Here is a 12,983-nt window from a genome sequence, read left to right on the forward strand (position 1 = left end):
GCTGTTCCTAGGAAACGAGGGGATGGCCAAGCCACAGGGCTCAGAGGCTCAGACAAGCCGGTGAGTGTTTCACCCTTCCGGCAAGTGCTCTGGGGAGCACATGGGAAGACCTGTAACCACATGTTGGGTCTTCTTCACAGGGCTGACGAGGGGACCATCTGGGTCCGAGATTCCCAGGTGAAATAGGACTGAACTCTGTGAGCGTAGCCAGGAGTGGCCTCAAAACTCAGAGGGAGAAGTCCAGCTGAGCACCTGGCCCTGGCTCCGGAAGTCCTCATCCCTGTCCAGTTCGCAAGGTGGGGCCACTCTGCAAGAGTCTGAAAGAACAGTTGCATTCCACTCTGTGAGTGGGGAGCTCCATCTTAGCCCACATAGGCAGCTGTCACGGAACATCACAATCTGGGCACCCCGATTCTTCAAGCAAGTGGATTCTGAAAGTCGGGGGCCAGGGGCCAGTGCAGGCGGGCTCTGGTGAGGATCTGCTTCCAGCAAGTAGGTGGCATCTTCTTGCTGGGTTTTCACAAGGGGGAAAGGAACTTGGAGTTCTTTGTGTACTTTTTGATAAGGATACTAGTCATGATGGAGTACCTTCCAAGAGATGCACTCCCAATGGCCCTTGCCTTTAGGGCGAGTTTTGGGCAGCACACAGTGTTGGATGTAAAACAGCTGCCTTCTGTGTGATAGAGACAGAGGCACATAGAAAGATGGTTTGATGGAGGGAGAGGAAGGAGGAAGGGAGGGGATGGAGCGAGGGAGGGAGGGGGGAGAGAGGGAGGGAGGGAAATACTCTTCGTCAACCCACTGCTAATCAATCACCTTGTCGGGAAACTTGCCTTCCTTGCCTTCAGGGGGAAGCAGTAACTTGTTGACACTGGATGGACCATGGGCCCCACCTCCGTGGGTGTGGTGGCTGAGGAGCCAGGGGCATTCCACAGGCCCTGAGACTGCTCTTTGTTCTACCTGGGTGTTAGAGACGCCCTGGGGCTTGGCCCTGGGGATGGGCAGTAGGTCTCCTGCTCTCTCTTTTCCTGATTGTCTGCACACACGTACACACTGCCTTCTGCCCTTCTCCCGCGTCGCACTTATTCTCTGTTACTGTGTGTCCCTCCGTCTAGGCGCCTGTCTCTCACTCTTTCTCGGTCTCTCTTTGTCTCTTTATTTCCCTCCTGCCTCCATCTCTGTCTTGTTCTCGGCCTCAGTCCCTCTTGACTCCCTCAGTTTCCGGGCCTCCACTGTCTTTGATCCTGTCTCCCTCCATCTTCCCTAAGTGCTGTGAGCACTGATAAGAGGGCTACGCTGTTCTGCCACGGTGGGTGAGCAGGTAGCCATAGGGCAGGGCACTGGTGCCATCCAGGGTCCCCGGGCCTTTGTATCTTCTCCTACACTAAACGAGGGTGGATTTGCAATTTCAAATTGCCTTCCTTCAGCTCTCTTCTGGCCCACGGCCACCAGCCAAGCTTGGAGCCCTGGCTCACTCCTTGAGTGCAGACTCTCCCGTAGGCCAGCTTGTCAGTAGGTTCGGCCTGTTCCAACCCTGTTCCCTCCCAATGCTCCCCATATTGCATTCTGGGTCTGTCAGAAGAGGAGCAGCCCCTCTGGAGCGCTCTCTCAAGGCCTCCAGCTGGGTGGATGGGGCCCACCCACATAGCGGAGGGTCATCAGCTTGCTGAGTGAAATGTTCATTTTTATCTAAAACATGCTGGCTCAGCAACATCCGGGCCAGTGTCTAACTGAACATCTGGGTGCCACAGCTGGCCAAAGCACATGTACTTGACGATCACAGGCATGGTTTGGGACACTGTTAAAGTGGAAGTCTTTGTTTAAGAGGCAGGTGGCCACAGGCTCAGTCAGTGTCCTTGCGTACCTACCTGGGAACCAATGAGAACGGAAGCCACTGCTCCCAACAGAACCATGAAGCCACAGCTGGCTTTTGAGGAGGCTCAGAGTTGCTTCAGGTATGGTGGTCTTCCTGGAGAATCTCCCGGGTCCCAGAGCTTCAGCGTGAAGACGTGGGGCATGGAGATTGGAAACTGCCCAGCGCAAGGTCTGCCCTCTTGCTTGTTTTACACCTGGGCCTAAGGACCAGGGGCTGGTTGTTTTTGGAGATACAGAATCTGGAGACAGGCTCAGCTTCCCCTGTTACCAGAGGAACAGTGACTGTGCCCCTTCCTGGACTGCTCAGGACAGACCCTTGAGTTCTGGTTCTTTCTCAGGTCAGGCCCACCAGCCCCCGTTCTCAGTCAGGTTGTCCTTGCCTTCCCCTCTGTCCGTTTTATGCCGTCTGCCATGAATATGCATGCCCTGCCTGGGCAAAGCTGCCTGTGGAGGGGTGTCTGGGTGTGAAGGACCAATTGCAATTGTAGGATCAACACACAGACACAGATACACCAGATACACTAGACTGTATCCCCTCCCTGAGGCAAACACACACATAGCTCGTGAGCATGACATAGATACACATACACATAGACAGACACAGACACACATACTACATCACTACATATGCACATAAGACAGAGATCACACACACACAACATACATACACAACACATAGACACACACACAGACAGACACAGACACACACACTACATCACTACATATGCACATAAGACATAGATCTCTCTCTCACACACACACGTAGGACATACATGCACAACACACAGACACATGCAGTCTGTTTGCTTGCTTTCATGTTTCTCCTTGGTTCTAGCTCAAGAGGTGGTCGGTGAAGGTGTGCTTATTGCCCTCGGGCAACTGCAGTGCCATCCGGAGCACCTGTGACTTTGGTGTCAGGAGGATTGCAGTGGTTCTGTGCGCCTCCACAACTGTGGCATCAGAAATTTAAAATCCTGGCTTGCCAGGCATCCCACTTTCACTTAATGCATTAAGAACGAAGCACACGTACCACAGTAGCTCTCTTTGAAATCGTAAGGACTTTATTTTGGCACAAAGGAGCTTTATTTTCTTAGTCACATCCTTGCACGTCCCAGGATAAGGATCCAGACATGAATCCAGAGCCAATAATAGACACGGTGGCACTAAGTTCCCAGAGCATGGGGGACATCCGTAGTGTTCATTCAACCGAGACAGGACAGGGCGGGCAGTGGACACAGCTGTGGGGCAGCTGGCTCCCCCAGGATGCTTGATAGGTCTCTGAGCGACAAGGAGTGTGCTGGAAAGAAATACAAACCAATAGGATTAAAAATGTTTGTTTTTGGACTCAGCCTTCTTAAAAATGTTGAGGAGTCAATGAGATTTTATTTATATACCCACTTATATTTAGTATAAAAAGTGAATTTTAAAAGATCATTTTATTTCTTAAGACAAGGTGTTGGAATGTATCCCAGGCTGGCCCCCAACTCACAGCATTGCCCCTGCCTCAGCTTTTCCTGGGATTATAGACGTGCTCCAGTTTAAACCGAGAAGTTTTATAAACAGGAAAGAGCAGCCCTGCTGGTCCTCAAATGGAGACACTCCAGAGCTCCACCAGGGAGAAGGTGGAAACCCAGAGGCAAGGGAGTCCTCGGGACGGTGATGAGAATGTCTCTGCTGTCTCTGTCTTCTGAAAGTCTGGGGCACTGCAAGAGTTCCTGGGGACCTTGGGTTCAAGGAAGGGCTCTTGATACAATAGCGGAGTGATGCGGAAGGACTGTCCAGGTGGGGACATCGTGGACCGGAAGCATGCGGTGGCCTTGAGGGTGAAGTCTCAGGTAGAGAAATAGTTAGGACTCGTCCTATGGGGTGTGTGAAGTCATGGCTGGAGGAGTGAAGAAGGAAGGGGAAGAGATCTAAAACCAGCGGCAGGGGAGCTGCTGGGTGTGTTGAGGAGCTGCTGGGGTGGTGGGGAGCAGCTGGAGGGCTATGGGGAGCTGCTGGGGGTGGTGGGGAGCTGGTGGGGTGGTGGGGAGCTGCTGGGGGTGCTGAGGAGCTGCTGGGGGTAGTGGGGAGCTGCTGAGGATGGTGGGGAGCTGCTGGGGGTGGTGGGGAGCTGCTGGGGGTGGTGGGGAGCTGCTGGAGGGCTATGGGGAGCTGCTGGGGGTGGTGGGAGCTGCTGGGGGTGGTGGGGAGCTGGTGGGGTGGTGGGGAGCTGCTGGGGGTGCTGAGGAGCTGCTGGGGGTAGTGGGGAGCTGCTGAGGATGGTGGGGAGCTACTGGGGGTGGGTGGGGAGCTGATGTGGGTGGTGGGGAGCTGCTGGGGTGGTGGGGAGCAGCTGGGGTGCTGGGGAGCAGCTGGGGGTGGTGGGAAGCTGCTGGGGGCGTTGAGGAGCTGCTGGGTGTGTTGAGGAGCTGCTGGGGGTCCTGGGGAGCTGCTGGGTGTGCTGGGGAGCTCCTGAAGGCATCCATACCAGCATGTTCCCTAACCTCTGCAGTGGTCAGCTGTCGATACACCCCATAAGGACTGTGCTCAGCTGGTGAGCTTGGACACTCTGCTCCCCTCTAGGGGTGGCTGTTCACTGGACTCTGGCTTCCAGAAAACAAGACCAACATTCTTCCATGGGGAGAGGACCCATCCTCCCTGCCCCCGGAATCCGGAGAACCACCTGTCCCTGTATCTTCCTATGAATGGCTTCAGCTCTCCCTCAGGATGACCGTCACATGTGTGGCTGGCGACCTGCTCATCTCCCAGAAACTCCCAACAGAAAGAAACCTGTGTGTGTGGGAAGGGCTTGAGAAGGGACCAGGACTCCCAGCCAGTTCCTCCTCTCTCCGTCCTTCCTCCTCTGGGAGGGCTGAACTGCCAGCTCCTCCCACCACTGATGGCTTGCTTTGGGTCATGGTGGCCTTGCTTGCTCCTGTATGCAGGGACAAAAGCAAAGGTTGTTGTCCAGATGTCCATGGGTGCGTCTGATGGACACACGTCCTGACATTTCCTAGAAAAATCCCAGTAAATAAGAACAGTGGAGACCATTATATACATGACTGATTCCTTGGAGCAAATGCTGTCCTGCTTAGAACCTTGTTGAGAAATGTTGTCCTGCTTAGAACCGTGTTGAGAAATGAGATCCACCCTGCAGGGTGTGGGAAAAGGTTTGGCTTCTCTCTATGAAGCACATCTATTGTTCTGCTCCCGAGGATTCTTCCTTCACTCCCGTTCCTTCCAGGCTGGGGCTCCTTCCTGGCTCTAACAGGAGGACCCGGCGGGTGTCTAGGAGTGGAGGGGAAGGAGGCCTGGGGCACCGGAGCAAGGAAAGGACTTTTAGGGATGAGGTCCTGGCATTGGACAGCCAGTCAAGGTAAGAAAGAAGGGGCATCTGCAGATATCCTGGACCTGACTGCATCACACCAAACTGTCCAACAAATGGGGTGGTATTCAGACTCTAGTGGCTGTGGCAGAATGTAGAGAATGGAGGGACATCCGTGAGAGCGTACAGTGTGGGGCTGCCTAGTGTGCATCCTGCTGTAGCATCCGTGTATCTGTGCTCAGTATCCCAGGCCTGGACTGAGCATCTAGGTTCAGCATGTCCGAATGAGCATCCCTATGTGGGATAAAGAGCACCCCAGATCTAAAACCCCCAACAGAACACCATACCTATTGATTGTGTGGACCAACAGAGCTTCTGCGAGACCTGGCCTTCTGGCCTGTCCTCTGCCGCCCCCTGCCGGCCATGCGCCATACTGCTGGCTCTCAGCTCTCCTCCAGGGAGCTGAGGGTGTAGCGCCCGGAAACTCAAAGGGCATTGTTAAAGTTTCATTCTGTTGCTGCGATAAAGTGCCTGACCAAAGCAACTTGGGGAGGAAAGGTTTTATCTGGCTTACGTTTCCAGGTCACAGTCCAACACTAAGTCAGGGCAGGACCTGAAGCACAGACCATGGAGGACCGCTGCCTGCTTAGGGATGGTGCCACCCACAGTGGTCTAGGCTCTCGAACATCAGTCATCAACTCTGCGGTTGAGGTTCTTCCTTCTCAAGTGACTCTAGGTTGTGCCAAGTTGACAACGCACACTGGCCAACGCAGACAGTTTTTCTTCGAGAGGGCGGCACTTCCGTGGAGTGAACTAGATGGTCTCACAGATTTCTCAAGTGTGATCCCCTACCATCTATGGCACTTCTTGTTGCTTGGTCGAGGAGTCCAGAGGTCAGAGCTGGAAGGGTCCAGCAACCATGGAGGACCCACATTCCCCTGCCCACATCCTCATATAGGAGACACAGGCCACAGAAAAGCTTGGTAATATTTAGGGAGAGCTGGGGTGCGAGGTGAGTACATGGAACCTGCCTCTTCTGACTCTTAACCCATGACCTTCCCCATTACCCTGAGTCCCTAAGGAGTTCCTGGGGCAGCCTGGTGCTTCCCCTAGAAACTCTAGACAGGGACCATGAGCTTTTCTGTCCCCGTGAGCTCAGCTATGACCCTTCTCTTATTAAGGTTGGGTACTGGGCCTTCCCGAGGTTCTCAGGGGCTTGGAACCTTGACTCAGTCTTAGAGGGTTTCTTCTGTACTTCTCCCCACCACCCCAGAAGTGACCAGGCTGGGTCCAAGTGCATTAACTCTGGCCAAAATTCAGAGGCTCTAGAAGGCAAGACATGCAATGACTGACAGTTGACGGCTGTGTCCCCCAGAGCAGAAGAGGAGGGAAGAAATGGCTGGAGAATGCTTCATCCACCAGAGAACATGGCCTTCACATTTCAGGCAGAGTGGAGGTGGTGGACCACTGGAGAGCTGGACTCTAGGCACAGGCCATCAGGAGGGAGCTGTGATCTGCGGCCAGGTGACATGGGCCAGCACAGGCCTATGCAGGCATTCTGGGGGCAGGGGTAAAGGCAAGAAGAGGGCTGCCATGGTGGAGGGCGACAGTGCCTCAGGGCTACCAGGATTGGCACCTGGCGGTGGTCCCAGTTCAGGGAGTGAGGAGGAAGGCGCCTCTGGTAAACCCCTGTATTGTTGGGACCTTTGTCTGCTGTGCTCACAGCAGCAGGATGCAGCTGTGATTAACTGCTCCCTGCCTAGGACAAAGAGGACAACTGAGGCACACAGAGGGAGGGACAAGGAGAGATCAAGCTGTGTTTCACCTCTAGTGGCATGACTTCTCTCTGGGAAGGAATGGCCACTGTCAGGGAAGTAACGGAGAGGGCACAAAGAACAGCTCCAGAGCCCATGAGCTGGCCAGACAGATCCGCGCAGCGCAGGGCTCCTGTGCCTGGCGGGGCCAAGAGTTCAAGACGAGAGCAGAGCCCAGACCTTGACTGTGAACTCTTGAGTTATTTTGGCTTTAATTTGCATACTCGTACACCTGCATAGATCGAATGTCAATTGAAGACATAGATGGTCTTGTAGCGCCTCCTCCTCTCTCTTCCCCCTTTTGATAACTTATGTCACAGGCATCGTGGATGTCCCTTTCAATCTTTCTACTCACTCTTCTCTAGTGTCTGACTCCCCCAACCCCAGCTGTCCCTGGAAGAAATCCCTGTCCACCCTGGGTTCCCCGACTCATCACTGTTGAACACGGCTGTGGTTGACCACGCCTCTTCCCGTTACTGGGTGTTCATTTTGCTCCCGGAGTTTGACTGATGAGCAATGTGCCTTTATCTGCTGTTACTGTGACATCTTTGTGACAGTTCCCAAGATGTATGTTAAGATGTACGGGCATTAACATTTAAAATGCATAGCTGTCATGCTTTCTGAAAGGGTTCTCTGTTGCTCGCGCTCCCACGGGCAGCAAGCGACATCGCCACTTTCCTCGGCTTGTCAGTCAGGCGAGGTTCACGATTTTTTAGTTTGAGTCTTAAGAAGCACGTGCCTTCTTTCTTAATTTATTTATTTCCTCTCTTCTTTCCTTCCTTTGTTAATTTTGAGTGTCTATGGCAGGGCTGTCAGCTGTTCAGAATTGCTCTTCTGTAAGTTTCTTTCTTCTTTTCTTTGCTTTTACTTCTTTTCTTAATAATTTGATAGAGGCTTTAATATGCCGGCATTAACTCTTTGACACCTCCCCACAAATACTTGTTCCTGATTTACCATTTGTTAATGCATCTTTAGGCCTGTGAGAATCCACTACCATGTTATTAACCTGTTATTTAGGAATTAGTGATTCTAGACCCATGATGTCCTTGTTTGCTCCCCATTACTGTGGTGAATAATGTGGTTAAAAGCCACCTGGGAAGGAAAGGGTTTATTTGGTTTCTGTGTTCTGATCACACTTCACCATTGGCAAAGCCAAGGCAGGACCTCCAGGTGAGAACCCGAGGCAGGAACTCCAGGTGAGAACCCGCAGGTGAGAACCCAAGGCAGGAACTGAAGCAGAGACCGTGGGGGAGTGCTGCTCTCTGGTTTTCTCCCCTTGACTTGCTCTGTTTTCTTTGATATACCACCCAGGACCAGCTGCTCAGGGGTGACATAACCCACAGTGGGCTGGGCCCTCCCCCATCAATCATTCATCAAGAAAATGCCACATAGACTTGTCTACAGACCATCTGATGGAGGCAAGCCTCAGTTAACTGCCCTTCTTCCCAGATGACTCTAGGGTGCACAAAGTTGTCAAAAGCTAACCAGCAAACCTAGGTGTGATGGCTAGTCTTGGTTGTCAACTTGACTACATCTGGAATTAACTAAAACCCAAAAATGGAGGGCATATCTGTGAGGAATTTTTGTTTAATTTGAAGTGGGAAGTTCTACTTCTAATCTGGATCTCTGAGGTAGGAAGACACACCTTTAATCCAGGTCTCTTGAGCTGGGAAGATCTACCTCTAATCTGCCATGTCTTCTGCTGGAAGCCTGTATAAGGACATGGAAGAAGGAAGCTTTTGCTCTTTTCGTGCCGGTTCTCATTCTCATGGGCAAGTCCATCCTTCACTGGCTTTCGAGCCTACCTCTTCGAAATTCCAGCATACGCTGAAGACCAGCTGAGACATCCCGTCTTGTGGACTGAGCAACTATTGGACTTTCTGTTCATAAGCAGCCATTGTTGGATTAGCTGGACTGCAGACTGTAAGTCATTTTAATAAATCAATATCTGTCTGTCTGTCTGTTCGTCTGTTTGTCCGTCCATCCATCTACCTACCTATTTTTTTATCTAAAGATTTATTCTATAAGTTGTGACACTCTAGAGAACCCTGACTGATATAAGAGGAAATTGAAAGATTAAATAAAGGATATCTTTTATCCACTTGTCACTCTGGTGATACAGAGTCACCAGAGTTCCGTCTATTGGAACTGAGAGTACTCTGAAGTCACAGCCAGAAAACTGATGTGGTAATTAGACTGCTCATAGATCTGAAAGAGACTTCATGACTTTTAAGCCACAGTGTGTGTGTGTGTGTGTGTGTGTGTGTGTGTGTGTGTGTGTGTGTGTGTAGTTCTAAGTGGAATAATAAACTTCTCCCTTTGACAAGGACAGCAATCATATTGTTTAGAAGCCCCTCCCCATTTTCACTTGCGTGGCTCTAGAACAGCCCTCCCCCCCCCCAAATAAGGTCACATTTTGAGGCCTTAGAAGTTAAGATTGTGACATAGGTATTTTAAGGGCACACAATCTATCACATAACAACAACACACTACACAATTCGAGTATGCATTTTACTTATTTTCTGCACCCACTCATTAGCACATAAGCCACATGAAAATGTTTCCTGCATGGTTTTAGGCTGTGTATTGTGGTGGAGGCACCAGAAATGGGAACCAGGACCCGGAGAGCTGAGAGACAGAGAAACTGATACAGGAGGAACAGGAAGTAATAAGTTAATGTTGAAGGGATCCACTTAAGCTCATGTAGGAAATATTGTTACACACAGTGGAATTTAGCTGGAGCCGCTCTGTGGGAGGCACAGAGGTTCTGTGCCACACATGAGTGTGGTGGTATTGTGTTCCCCAAAATATTGTGTACTCTAATAAATTTATCTGGGGTCAGAGAATAGACAGCCACTAAATACAAAGGCTAGAAAATGGTGGCACTCACACCTTTAATCCTGGCATTCCAGAGATAGAAATCCCTCTGGATCTCTGTGAGTTCAAGGCCACATTGGAAACAGCCAAGCATGGTGACACGCCTTTAATCCCAGAAATCCAACCTTTAATCCCAGAGAGTGGTGGTAGAAAGCAGAAAGGTATATAAGGCGTGAGGACCAGAAACTAGAAGCATTTTGGCCTGGTTAAGCATTTGACTGGTTAAGCTTTCAGGCTATGGAGCAATACAGTTCAGCTGAGATTCATTCTGGATGAGGACTCAGAGGCTTCCAACCTGAGGAAACAGGACCAGCTAAGGAATTGGCAAGGTGAGATAGCTGTGGCTTATTCTGTCTCTCTGACCTTCCAGTATTCACCCCAATAACTGGCCTCAGGTTTGATTTTATTAATAAGAACTTTTAAGATTCCTGCCACACATGAGCACTAGGGGAACCAGGGATGCTAAACACAGGGTTGTTCCTTCAAAGAGAGGGATGCATGACCTGTTGTCCACCCAGAAGGCTGGGAGGGGGTGCGGTTAATAGCCTGGTGACCTTTGCTCAACCTGTGTAGCCAGAGACTCTTCTGGCTCTGGATCCTCCCCGACCGGTATTGTACACTTGTTTTTCTCAGTCAGTCCATAGATCCCATCTTTTATGGAACATATCACATGTAGTCAATCTATAGAACCTATCTCTCTGGAAAGTGTCACGTGTACTTAATAAAGAGTTTAATGTAGTCCCATCTGATCTTTAATTTAGCTTATTTTGTTTCTCAAAGAGATTTATGCATGCTTTATTGTACACACAGGATTGAGTTAATTATCTCCAGAAAAGTTTTCACCAAATTATGCTGTGCTTAAATATGCCTAAAATAAACTGCTCAGGGTCAGACTCCTAAAGTTTGAACCAACACAGGCTTCTGAGCTGTGTTGCATCAAACCCCTTTCTTGCCTCCCCTGGATTGTCACTCTGCTGACCGTGAAGGTCACAGAGCTCTCCAGCATGAGTAGTATACCCTAAGCAGACTTGCTAGAAGCGCATGACAGGAAAATGTGTACCTCTAACATAACTAGACTTTAGATTTGCTGAAAACATGTTCCCGAAGATTTGTTCACTAAGAAGGCTGCCAACTAGGCCCTCTCCCCATAACAAAAGGAGACAGTCAGACTCCCAGCTCCCCATTAGGACCATTCCCACATCAATGAGCAAGCTTCCACAGGACAGCTCAAAGTGGACAGCGCTGGGTCAGGGCTGCCATTAAGTCCTGTCTGTCATCACGTCCAGGTTCAGGAAGAGTATGATTCTTCCTGACAGGAACAGCTTGGTTAACAGCTGCCCAGGAAAAGCAGCCTTGATCTGTGTCAGGATGACTATGACAATATTTTACGTTGTAAATCTCCCCATTTATCCAAACAATCAGACCTCAGAATATCTGTCTCTGTGAACCATGTTTAATAGATCAAAGTATGACTCGAGGCTGTGAACCTCTATCAGCGGATGGGAGTTTCGGTTCAGGGCTGGATCTCCCTTTTGTGCATGAGGCAGATCCATTTGTGCATGATTGTTAAGGAGTTTCCTTTCTTAAGCTGTACGTGCTGGGTGAGCCTCACGGGGGAGGCGCGTCAATGCTACAACCAAACGACAGCTTCCTGAACACAGAGGAGCCTTGAGGAGTGTTCGTCCTCCTGAAGAAGCAGGGTTGGCATCTGAGGCAATGTTACTTCTGTTATGGGTAAGATGACGGCAGCTGGCATCTGAAATCCCCTAAGTGAAGTGACCAAGGATAACAAGGCGGATGCTCCGTCCCTGAACTGCAGGCTGCCATCTGCAGGTTTTCTTCACTCTGGTCCCAGTGCACTTTCTCTCCCTTCCCTGGAGATCCAGACAGTTCTAGGAGGCAGGCCTGGGAATGCAGGGCTCAGTTCTCGAGTGGAGTAGCCATGTGGGCTCTGAGCATGACAGGGATTCCCTACTTTGCCAGTCCAGGAGAGAGGCCTCACATCTAGAGTTGATTTAATCTTAATGTACAGATATTAAACATGTAGCATGGTATTTTAAAAAAGGATTTATTTTGTGTGTACGAATGTTTTGTTTGCATGTGTATGTAGGTATTGAGTGTATGCCTGGTGCCTATGGAGGCCAGAAGAGGGCATTGAATTCCTTGGAATTGGAGTTACAGCTGGCTGTGAGCCACCATGTGGGTGTTGGGAACTGAACCCTGGTCCTTTGCAAGAGTGTTAAGCACTTTTAACTGCTGAGCCTTCTCTCCAGCCCTGTGTGCTATTTTTAGAGCATATAGTTCCCAAAGGAAAACAGAACTATCAGATCAAATTTGTTCAAAGAAATTCAGAATCCAAGTCCCCTTACATATCAAGCATCCCTGTCCATGGAAAGGCACCAGGGCTGTGATTTAATAGCCATTTTTCTCACTTATTATTCATCTGCTTTAAAAATAATTTGTTCAGCAGTCCTTGTAATGAGCCCTCCTGGGATGAGCCCTGGGCTCTTGCTATTGACATGCCAATCTACAACCACGTCCCCACTGAAAACTTAACTACTCAGGGTTGTCATTATAGATAAGGCTGTGATAAGCAAATTATTATCTTCATGAAGATAACCTTTCCCTTTGGGAGGTCTGTTGACTTGTTAAGCAAAATGTCCAGGAATGGAATTACTGACAGTTCTTTTTACAGCTGTTTAAATATGACCAGAAAGTAATTTTCTCTAACTGCTTTTTAAGAACACCATTGGCGGAAGAGTGTTTGGCTGCAATGTGTGAGACCATGGGTTTGATTCTCAATACAGCAAAGAATAAACAAACAAACAAACAAACAAACAAAGCTACTGTAGTTAACATATGAGAATACCAGTGTATTTGTCCTGATTTGCTTCTTGTTGTTCTACAAAACACCAACCAAAAGCTACTTGAGAAGGAAAGGATTTATTTTATATTACACTTCTAAGTTAAGGCAGGAACTCAAGGCAGGAACCTGGAGGCAAGAACTGAAACAGAGACCATGGAGGCATGCTGCTCACTTGCTTGCTCTCCGTGGCTTGCTCAGCCAGATTTCTTATATAACTCAGGACCAATGTCCAGGGGTAGTATCG

The sequence above is a fragment of the Peromyscus maniculatus genome, chromosome 10 (genome assembly GCF_049852395.1).
Source record: "Peromyscus maniculatus bairdii isolate BWxNUB_F1_BW_parent chromosome 10, HU_Pman_BW_mat_3.1, whole genome shotgun sequence".
Lineage (NCBI taxonomy): Eukaryota > Metazoa > Chordata > Mammalia > Rodentia > Cricetidae > Peromyscus > Peromyscus maniculatus.